This window comes from Trichomycterus rosablanca, chromosome 23 (genome assembly GCF_030014385.1).
Source record: "Trichomycterus rosablanca isolate fTriRos1 chromosome 23, fTriRos1.hap1, whole genome shotgun sequence".
Lineage (NCBI taxonomy): Eukaryota > Metazoa > Chordata > Actinopteri > Siluriformes > Trichomycteridae > Trichomycterus > Trichomycterus rosablanca.
Genome location: NC_086010.1, coordinates 8,903,253 through 8,915,062, shown reverse-complemented (window position 1 = coordinate 8,915,062; position 11,810 = coordinate 8,903,253). Strand labels below are relative to the sequence as shown.

Below are 11,810 nucleotides of genomic sequence, written 5' to 3'. Positions count from 1 at the left end.
ATACAGTATATATATATACTGTATATATACGCATATACTGTGTATATATATATTAATTACTTTATGCATTTTCTCCCCTTTTTCTCCCTTTTAGGTAGTCCAATCATGCTTCCTCTCCACCAAAGCCGATCCCCGCTCTGATTGAGGAGAACGAAGCTAACCCACGCCCCCTCCGACACGTGGGCAGCAGCCGTATGCATTTTGTCACCTACACTTTGACGAGTGCAATGCGGATCAGCACTGTGTACGGAGAGACACACCCTGACAGCACTCTCTTACCCATCCTGACCCGTCTCTGTGCAGGCGCCATCAATCAGCCAGCAGAGGTCCGTAACCATAACCCTAACCCAAGGCCAATCGTTGTTCATGTGGCCACTCAGCCCAGCGAGATCCCAGCTCTGGTGTTCAGCGTGTGTTTTACCACTGCGCCACCTGAACTGCCTTATATGACTATTTCTGTTAAATAATCCACCCTACTCCCAGCTATAATAAACATAGTGAACTGCAGAATTAATTTACAGTATAATTTAGAATTATAATATTTTATACTTTCCCTGGTCTTACAGTACATTTACAAATAAAAACAGATAGCAATCATTTGTTAATGGTGTTAAAAAGGGTATTTATTTGAAAACAGCACAAGCTTTATGCATGTTGGCTTAAGGTGGCACAGTGGCACAGCTGGTGGTATAGGAGCCGCACAGCAACATGGGTCCATGAGTTACATACTTGACTCTTGTCACTATCTATGTAAAGTTTGTCATGTTCTTTCTCTGCCAGTTTGGCTTTTCTTTAATTGGCCAGTTTCTTTTACCTACTATTGTAAATTAACCTTAAACCGGAGTGAATCAGTACATTTGTGAGTGGGTGCTGATATGTAAATGATTGGTAAGATTTCCAGGGTATATTCCTGCTCTGAGTCTAATGTTGGACCAACCATACCTTAGCCCAGGGTAAAGTTAAAGTCAGTGAAAACCATGCCATCGTGTTTCAACAAAAGCAGGTCTACTCCTAGTTCCTTCTAAAAGTACAACTAGGAGTTCTGTGTATGAAATCCTGCTCTTTTTTCCATTATTTGTGCCTTACAAATTGTGAGACTCAAATTGGTTAAGCTATTATATATAAAGGTCATTTGAATGAGTTGTATGAAAAAAATTTCTGTATTTGTAAGATATGTGAGGTAAGAGAGAAAGAAAGGGAAGTTGTTTAAAGAAAAAAAGGAACAGGGATTTGCAACGTGTCTGTGATTCAGACCTTGTGCGGGGCAGAAGTTCTTTAATTGGGGTGATATCGGGGGCTCTTAGGGGGCCAAGGAAAGACCCGTATCCCTTTCTTTCTGCCCCAGAACAGCTTTGGCACCACGGTAGCTTTTGATGTGTGCTTTGCCAATCCAAGGCAGACTTTGGACTGTGTTCTTGGGAGACCAACGGTTACTTGCCTTCAGGCAAAAGCTCAGTCCCTGGTATCCTGCTAGTCTTTGATGCAATACTTTTGGGAGCCACCACTCTTCAGTTCACCTCATTCCTCCTCTTACTCCTCCTCTTTTCTCATTCTCAAGGAGCGTACGAGGGGAAAAAAGACTCCACATTTCTTCATCAAGCTCTATTTGCAAAACTAATAGCGAGGGTGTAGTCAAAGCTGATTCATGTAATTCATATGATTTTTCATGACAGGATGTTGTAGACCTTCAAACTACAGTAAACAAAACAGATTATTTTAAATATATTTTATTATACAATGTCTGGTGTCTCCAAATCCTTGCCCCAATCAGTAACCCTTTTGTAAATATTAAAAATGTCCTTATTACACAATAAAACGTCAAATCAGCAGCACATGTAAAATCATTCACGGTCAATCTTATTAAAAACAGATATACGATTTTATGTTTGTTTTATCTTTTCAACACAATCTAGATTTCAGCATTTTTGTTGACTTGTATGAATGTTAGGTGTGTATAATTGTTCTGTATGTAATGGATTATCTCACCCTTTGGCTTTTGCTTTGCTTGTTCCTTTTTTGTTACTATACTTCTGCAGCTGCAACACGGCCTTACTTGTTGTCTTGTATACTATCACTGTCTTTAGCTTCCTTTTGTGCAGTGCTGTGCCCTAGTCTGCACATTACTGGATTTTATCAGTTATTGTATTAGTTATCTGATTATTTGTGTTCTCATCATAAATCGATTTTGTCTTTTCAGTGTAAATCTTGATTTTTGAAAATGTGTTTACTATGAATCAGATCATCCATAAAATCTCTTACAAAACATACAGAAAGTGAACAGGCTACTTCTAATTACCCCCAGGTACAAAAGTGAGTGTGTAAGGGTGTGTACTAAGCATCACAGTAACACCCTGTCAAGGGTGTACATCTACCTCTATGTCACCTACTGTAGGTATGTCTAGTTGGCACTGGACCCATTAAGGCCGTGATTCAAGTCAAGTCTAGTCAACTTTATTTATATAGCGCTTTTTACAATAGACATTGTCTCAAAGCAACTTTACAAAATCCAGGACCCACAGATACAAAAACGCCCTGATTAGGATAAAGAGGTTGGTAAAAAATAAATAAATACATGAACAAAATGAAAATCGTGTGGCGCAGTGCCACGTCTGGTAGACTCACTGCAGCACAGCAGTATGCGTCTTAGGGGACTGGGTTTGATCCTCATCGGTGGTCACTGTCTAAGAGAAGTTTGGGATGCTGGGACAGTGGATGCTGTGCCCTAGTCTGCACATTACTGGATTTTATCAGTTATTGTATAAGTTATCTGATTATTTGTGTTCTCATCATAAATCGATTTTGGCTTTTCAGTGTAAATCTTGATTTTTGAAAATGTGTTTACTATGAATCAGATCATCCATAAAATCTCAGCATGATTTCACAATATTCTAAAGAGCATCTTCTGATGTTACCGAATGCCTGGCTTTTTCTGTTTTCATGCGTCCATAAATGGCCAATAGTCCATGACAGTTAGCAGTCATTCAAATATATACAGGGGTTGGACAAAATAACTGAAACACCTGTCATTTTAGTGTGGGAGGTTTCATGGCTAAATTGGACCAGTCTGGTGGCCAATCTTCATTAATTGCACATTGCACCAGTAAGAGCAGAGTGTGAAGGTTCAATTAGCAGGGTAAGAGCACAGTTTTGCTCAAAATATTGCAATGCACACAACATTATGGGTGACATACCAGAGTTCAAAAGAGGACAAATTGTTGGTGCACGTCTTGCTGGCGCATCTGTGACCAAGACAGCAAGTCTTTGTGATGTATCAAGAGCCACGGTATCCAGGGTAATGTCAGCATACCACCAAGAAGGACAAACCACATCCAACAGGATTAACTGTGGACGCAAGAGGAAGCTGTCTGAAAGGGATGTTCGGGTGCTAACCCGGATTGTATCCAAAAAACATAAAACCACGGCTGCCCAAATCACGGCAGAATTAAATGTGCACCTCGACTCTCCTGTTTCCACCAGAACTGTCCGTCGGGAGCTCCACAGGGTCAATATACACGGCTGGGCTGCTATAGCCAAACCTTTGGCCACTCGTGCCAATGCCAAACGTCGGTTTCAATGGTGCAAGGAGCGCAAATCTTGGGCTGTGGACAATGTGAAACATTTATTGTTCTCTGATGAGTCCACCTTTACTGTTTTCCCCACATCCGGGAGAGTTACGGTGTGGAGAAGCCCCAAAGAAGCGTACCACCCAGACTGTTGCATGCCCAGAGTGAAGCATGGGGGTGGATCAGTGATGGTTTGGGCTGCCATATCATGGCATTCCCTTGGCCCAATACTTGTGCTAGATGGGCGCGTCACTGCCAAGGACTACCGAACCATTCTGGAGGACCATGTGCATCCAATGGTTCAAACATTGTATCCTGAAGGCGGTGCCGTGTATCAGGATGACAATGCACCAATACACACAGCAAGACTGGTGAAAGATTGGTTTGATGAACATGAAAGTGAAGTTGAACATCTCCCATGGCCTGCACAGTCACCAGATCTAAATATTATTGAGCCACTTTGGTGTGTTTTGGAGAAGCGAGTCAGGAAACGTTTTCCTCCACCAGCATCACGTAGTGACCTGGCCACTATCCTGCAAGAAGAATGGCTTAAAATCCCTCTGACCACTGTGCAGGACTTGTATATGTCATTTCCAAGACGAATTGACGCTGTATTGGCCGCAAAAGGAGGCCCTACACCATACTAATAAATTATTGTGGTCTAAAACCAGGTGTTTCAGTTATTTTGTCCAACCCCTGTATATATACACAATGTCCCTGTTGCAAACCCATTGGCCATAATTTTTTGACTATATTATTAAAATATTACGACTTACGATTTATTTAATTAACAGGGCCCTAAACACCATTGTAATGTCCTATCCTAAAATACTGCCGAAGGTAAGAAACAAAAATTAAGACGATTTATTTTATCGGGCTTTTTCTTCCATCCTCCCAAATACTCACGTTATTAAATGTGAACAAACTCCCTCTGATACATTCCAATATCTTGTTTAAATCTTTCATGGAAGAAAGAAGACTTATATCTGTGGAGGGATGGGGAGCTAACTTTATATAAATGTCTATGTTTTTGGAATGGGCTGTCCTACAAACTCAACTATGGACAGGTTTCCACATACTTTTGGCAAGTGTCTGTAAACCTGTGGCCTTTGTACAACAGTAATTAATTCCATCTGTTTATTCCTGTTTTCTGAGTAGGGCACATGCAGAAGGTGGACTAGCTACTCTAATTTACCCCTAGGTGTTTGAGTTTGTGAGGGTGTGTTGTGCTGCTATTGATTGGTTGGGAATGTGAAACAGATCTGTAAACACATCTGGTAGAGTAAATAAAGTTTGGTATGTTCTCCCCATGTCAGTGTGGATTTCTTTTTGGTAGTCAGGTTTTCTCATCATGAAGAGGAAGGACTGGCTATACCAAACTGCCTCTAGGTGTAAAAGAGTGTAAGTAAGTGTGAAGGTGTGTTGTCCTGGATCGGACTGGTGCCCTGTTTAGGGCTCTGGGTTGTGCTGGATCCACCTGTCACTTAGCAACATGCAAGTTGGAGACAAAAAGGTTCAAATCTCACCTGTTGGGTTCAAATCTCACCTGATCTCACTGTCTTTAAAGAGTTTGGAATGTTCTCCTCAAATCAGTGTGGTAACAAAGTCCTCTTTTACAAAACATACAGAAAGTGAACAGGCTACTTCTAATTACCCCCAGGTACAAAAGTGAGTGTGTAAGGGTGTGTACTAAGCATCACAGTAACACCCTGTCAAGGGTGTACATCTACCTCTATGTCACCTAGGTATGTCTAGTTGGCACTGGACCCATTAAGGCCGTGATTCAAGTCAAGTCTAGTCAACTTTATTTATATAGCGCTTTTTACAATAGACATTGTCTCAAAGCAACTTTACAAAATCCAGGACCAACAGATACAAAAACCCCCTGATTAGGATAAAGAGGTTGGTAAAAAATAAATAAATACATGAACAAAATGAAAATCGTGTGGCGCAGTGCCACGTCTGGTAGACTCACTGCAGCACAGCAGTATGCGTCTTAGGGGACTGGGTTTGATCCTCATCGGTGGTCACTGTCTAAAAGAAGTTTGGGATGCTGGGACAGTGGTAGCCTAGTGGGTAAAGCTTTGGGGCTATCAACTGAAAAGTTGGGAAGTTCGAATCCCAGCTCTGCCATGCAGCCACTGTTGGGCCCTTGAGCAAAGCCCTTAACCCTCTCTGCTCCAGGGGCGCCGTACAATGGCTGACCCTGCGCTCTGACCCTGGCATCCAAACAAGCTGGGATACACAAAGAAAGAAATGTGTTGTACTGTATGTCTGTTTATGTATAAATGACAAATAAAGGCATTCTACACTGCCTGGCCAAAAAAAAAGGTCACCACCTGGATTTTACTAAGCAAATAGGTAAGAGCCTCCCATCGGATAATTACTGCATGGGTGATTATGTTTCAGCTGGCAACAAGTTATTTAACCCTAACTGATGCAGTGAGTAGCTTCTCATTTGTTAAACAACCATGTTGAAAGACACATCCTGTGGTCGTGGAAAAGATGTTAATCTGTTTCAGAAGGGTCAAATTATTGGCACGCATCAAGCAGAGAAAACATCTCAGGAGAAGCTGAAACTACTAAAATCGGGTTAAGAACTGTCCAACGCATTATTAAAAAGTGGAAGGACAGTGGGGAAACATGATCTCCGAGGAAGGAATGTGGTCGGAAAAAAATCTTGAATGATCGTGATCGGCGATCACTTAAACGTTTGGTGAAATCAAATGGTAGAAAAACTACAGTAGAACTCAGGGATATGTTTAATAGTGAAAGTAAGAGCATTTTCACATGCACAATGCGAAGGGAACTCAAGGGATTGGGACTAAACAGCTGTGTAGCCTTAAGAAAACCACTTGTCAGTGAGGCTAACTGGCAAAAACGGCTTCAATTTGCTAGGGAGCATAAAGATTGGACTCTGGAGCAATGGAAGAAGGTCATGTGGTCTGATGAGTCCAGATTTACCCTGTTCCAGAGTGATGGGCGCATCAGGGTAAGAAGAGAGGCGGCTGAAGTGATGCACCCATCATGCCTAGTGCCTACTGTACAAGCCTGTGGGGGCAGAGCTATGATCTGTGGTTGCTGCAGTTGGTCAGGTCAAAGAATGCCCAAAGAATGAGGTCAGCTGACTACATGAATATACTGAACGACCAGGTTATTCCATCAATGGATTTTTTTTCCCCTGATTGCACGGGCATATTCCAAGATGACAATGCCAGGATTCATCGGGCTCAAATTGTGAAAGAGTGGTTCAGGGAGCATGAGACATCATTTTCACACATGGATTGGCCACCACCATGGAGTCCAGACCTGAACCCCATTGAGAATCTCTGGGATGTGCTGGAGAAGACTTAGCGCAGTGGTCCAAATCTCCCATCATCAATACAAGATCTTGGGGAAAAATTAATGCTCTGGACAGAAATAAATGTTGTGACATTGCAGAAGCTTGTGGAAACGATGCCACAGCGAATGTGTGCCGTAATCAAAGCTAAAGGCGGTCCAACGAAATATTAGAGTGTGTGACCTTTTTTTTGGCCAGGCAGTGTATATTCTCATTCTTCTTCCCTAGTGGGTGTGGATTTCCCACTTTCTCCAAACATGCAGAAGGTGGACTGGCTACTATTACCTGTCCCTGGGTTTGGGGAAGTGTGTACGTGTATAAGGGTTTGAATGAATGAATGAATGAACCATAAACACCAGACTGAGGAGCAAGAACTGCGTTATGGGTGAGAAGGAAAGGGGAAAGAGAAGAGGTGGAAAAGGAATAGGGAGGCAGTGTGTGTGTGTGTGTGTGTTTGTGTGTGTGAAGCAGAGGGAGGAGTCAAGCGCAGGAAAGGGCAGCTGGAGTTACGCTCCACATAAACTATCCACAAGACGCAAACCGCAGTCTTTGTTACCATAAAGCTTTAGAAATCAGTGCGTTTGTTTGTGTCAGTGTAGTTTAAGGTGTGATGTTCGCACAGACATGAAGACAAAGTTGTGCGTTAGTTAGTGCTTCGTTCGGATCGTCCCGGTGAAGAAAACCAGCTTAGATCCAAGAGGAGAAAGAAAATTCGGAAAACTTGGGGAGTTTAGGTGGAAAGCTTCGAGCGGCGCGTCTGCAACCAGCAAAAAGTGCAAAGAAGTCGGAAAAGTTCACTTTTCTCCTTTTGGAAAACCCACAATTCGGAAACGTAAGTGTGTTGAAGAATATGTTGATGTGTGTGCCGGTTGCAGTGTGTGTTTGTGCGAGTGTGTGTGTGTGAGGGATGAAAAAGTTTTTGAAAAACGAGAGGTGCCGAAGAAAGCCGAAGTGTCACGTTACAAGTTGCACTGCGCCAAACCGAACGCGCGGGTATCTAGTCTGCACACCAATTCAAAGTAATTTTACAACACACAAAAAATGACTTTTACTGAGACAATTTTAGCAAAATAATTGTCGGTCCTAATGTAGGCATGTTTATTTAGTTTATTTAATGTTTATTTAAAGTTTTCTACAGATGCAGTCAATTCAAAACAGTCATGCAATCCTTTCTCAAAGTGAATACAGCCTGCAGGACTTTTTGCACCTTCAAGCACTAGTAATTAATAAACACATCAGTGAATTTGATTGCAAATTTGCACACAAGTTGCATTTTTTAAAATGCAAAAGGAGGCTAAAAACAGTCTACAATCCTTCAGTAGGGATGCTGCTTTTTTGCCGGCCTGCCAGCTTCAAGGGACTAAGCACATAGTCAAGCACCAATTCAAAGTAATTTTACAACACAAAAAATTACTTTTACTGAGACAATTTTAGCAAAATAATTGTCGGTCCTAATGTAGGCATGTTTATTTAGTTTATTTAATGTTTATTTAAAGCTTTCTACAGATGCAATCAATTCAAAACAGTCATGCAATCCTTTCTCAAGTGAATACAGCCTGCAGGACGTTTTGCAACTTCAAGCAGTAGTAATTAATAAACACATCAGTGCATTTGATTGCAAATTTGCACACAAGTTGCATTTTTTAAAATGCAAAAGGAGGCTGAAAACAGTCTACAATCCTGCAGTAGGGATGCTGCTTTTTTGCCAGCCAGCCACCTTCAGGGGACCAAGAGTCAAGTTTCAGAAAGGTCTTCATTTTTGCACATTTACATTTGCACTGGAACAAAACAGCACAATATTTACAAACCTGGCCTGGTTTTAAACAACCTTTTTGTGCTTTCTGTTTCCAGCTTGTTGTGTTCAGTGCAGTAGGCCTATAGAAATAGCTTGACTTGCATTATTAAAATCAATATTTAAACTGAAAACTGTTACTTGTTTAATGATTAAGGCTTTTTTTTTTTTTTTCATCTGTTAAATGCAGATGAAGGACTCTATAGAATACTCTATACATAGGCCTACTACATTGGATTATATGATGTTACACTGCATTTGCAGTATGATGGTTATCTTAGGTTATCTGTTAAAACTTCCACATGTGTTACTTAAGTTATACTTCGTTTTATTTTTTTTTAATGTTGTTTCAACGTTTTACTTGTAATTAGGCAAAATTATAAAATATTTATCATTTCTTTTGCCCAAAGTAGGCTTCAGTGGGCTATTTACCTGTCAGTAATGCGCTGTATTGTTAAACTTTTGTACATTATTTTAAATAGTTGTTATTTAGCTACAAACTTCCTACACAAGTTCACTACATGGACTATAAATCAATGCTCTGTGCACTATATGGAGTGGACTCAGTTTGTACTCGAGAGTGATTTGGGATTGGGAATATTATTGCTGCTCTCGCGCACAGCTGTGCAGTATATTAGAGCGAGCGCGCGCCACTACGCTCGTGGCTCAGGTTTCAAGCACCAACCGAGAAGAAAACTCACACAACGTCTGAGAGAAAAGTAAAAGTTAAAGAAAATAATTTCGATAACTTTTAAAAGCCAATTTTCGTCTAATAATGCTGCTAGGTGTGTAAACTTTATTTATTCACCAATTTACAGAAGAACTTTGTCGAATTTTGGACCCGGTGTGTGAAAAAATCCGTTATTCTGTGACGTTTGCGTCGTTCACATTTTTAGCATTTAGCACAGAGACAGTTTGTTGTATCTGTAAGTGTCCAAAAATGTATAAAATGCTTTAAAAGTGCCAAGTGGCGAAATTTTTTAAAAAGGAACAATTATATAGCCCAAATTAGAATGTGCTCTTGCTGTCTTAAACCGTAAGTAGGCTACATTTTGTATACATTTTCCCCTAAAAGCCTGTAATTTTCCTATATTATCTAGTTTTAGTTCAACGTTTTTCTAATTATTTTGTTCAGACGTGGCTCATTTTTACAGCCGTTTTGCCTAATTACTGTTTAAGACAAGCTTTCAACTTTCTGTACATTATAAAAGACAAAAGCAAATTCATTGTAGTATTGTATTTTTAGTTTTACTGCACTCAATTTAAAACATAATTAAAATGTTATTAAAAATATATATTTAGTTGCAAATAAATAAAATAAATTCTACCATTATTTTAGGTATATGTTTGTATTATGGTCAGTTGGTCGATTTATGTACGAGTGCTAAAATGTAAAATCTAAGTGGAATAACTCCAGAAACACAAATATACATTTTAGTTAGGACAATTTAGGCTATATCTATATACCGTTTTTATTTTATTAAAAGGAAATAATTTTCTAAATGCATCATAAATAATTTTCAGTTAAATGGTGTTAATTTTTCTTAATGTGCAAATCATCTCTTCATTTAAAAATGTGCAGTGTTTGTATTAATGCAATACTGTATATTTTATATTTTATTCACACACATTTAAATTAATTTCTAATTATTAGTTATCTATTTCTGTTTTTTTTTTAGTAAGGGAAAAGACAAGCCTTAATTATACACCCTTAAAAACCCACATATTAATGAATTTCTTACTGTGAAACATCTGATAATTTCTAAACAAGGTTGTATCAGTTTTGGAGCCACGGTAGATGCCAAGTATTGCTTTAAAAATCCATAATATAATGTATATTCTTTGTTCCATCTTTTTGTTATGTTTGATTATTTCTGTATAAGAATGTGTCATCTTAAGGATGAGTGGAAAAGGTTGGCTTTAATCAAGGAGGCATATTTTTGAAGGCATTAACTAGTGTAGGCCATTTCTTGTTATATTCTTTGAATATTGCTAAAGTATTATATTTGTCAGATGAGAATATAAATGTATTCAATCATTTTATTCATATCTGTTATGCTTGGAAGCAGAGCAAAAGGCAAACCTTGCTCCACCTTTGGTTATTCTATCGTTAGTGGTTTTCTTATTAGAATATTTCTCCTCTAACTAATAAGCAATAGCAAATAAGCAAAGCACTGTAGTGGTCACTACTTTTTTAATCTTTCATGGTTTTTTTTTTACTGTCGTTCTTTATTTTACCGTCTTAATACATGAATGACTTTGCCGCTCGGTCTCAGCCGTCATCAGTCACCAGCTAATATTAACAGCCAAAGCTGACATAATTAACTCCAGTGTTGTCTACCTATTTTTTTCATGACACTGTGGCTGACCGCAAAACCACAGTCATATCTTTCTCACGCCAACTTACATCCTTTTTTTCCCGGTGTTATCAAGGTGCCTGACATAGCACTACCTGTAATTAGGTGTGAGTGTGTGTGCATGTATCGGGATGAGGCAGACTAAAGCTGCCATTGTCATGCTAATACATGTTTAAAAAACCCCCCTTGGCCTGTCCAAACCAATAAGATGACTAACATGGTGGAAGTTTTCCCTCCGTGTCTATAGATGCTAGATAGAGATTACAGTTGTGCTCCTGGGACGGTTTGGGGGATTTTATTTTGTGGTTTTGTGGTAGTGAAATGTGTTTTCAGTTTGATGATTAGTCTTTGTGGCAAGGCGTATGGAGAGTGATTTATTTTAATGGATCTGTTGCAGGAGCTGGAGGTGAATACACTTCATATGCAGGGTAGTTTACTAAAAGTTCCTTTTCTTGCCATGTTTTACAGATTAAGACGAGCCATCCTATGAGCAACAAAAAGAAATTAGAAACAGAATTGCCCCCCTTTAAGTTGTGGATGTTTTAGATAGATTGATAGATGGATCGATAGATAGAGACAGATAGATACTTTATTAATCTTGAAGGAACTTAAGGAAATGTAGTTTTTGTGTATAGTTAAATTCACATCTGACAATGAATTAGTTAAATGTGTCGAAGCTCAACTTTAAAACAATTGTAAAATATTTTAGACTCAACTTTGATCAATGAATAAGAATAATGACAAAAAGCAGCAAAAAT

General features: G+C 39.3%; 1 protein-coding gene across 1 annotated transcript in view; it reads left to right on the top strand.

Moving 5' to 3' along the window:
• Nucleotides 1-7,577: 7,577 nt before the first annotated feature.
• The window catches only part of gli3 (GLI family zinc finger 3), a 159,539-nt gene continuing 155,306 nt past the window's right edge, over nucleotides 7,578-11,810 (top strand). The window contains exon 1 of the mRNA XM_062985354.1: nucleotides 7,578-7,735. The gene's annotated coding sequence lies outside the window, so the exon portion shown is untranslated. The remainder of the gene's footprint in view (nucleotides 7,736-11,810) is intronic.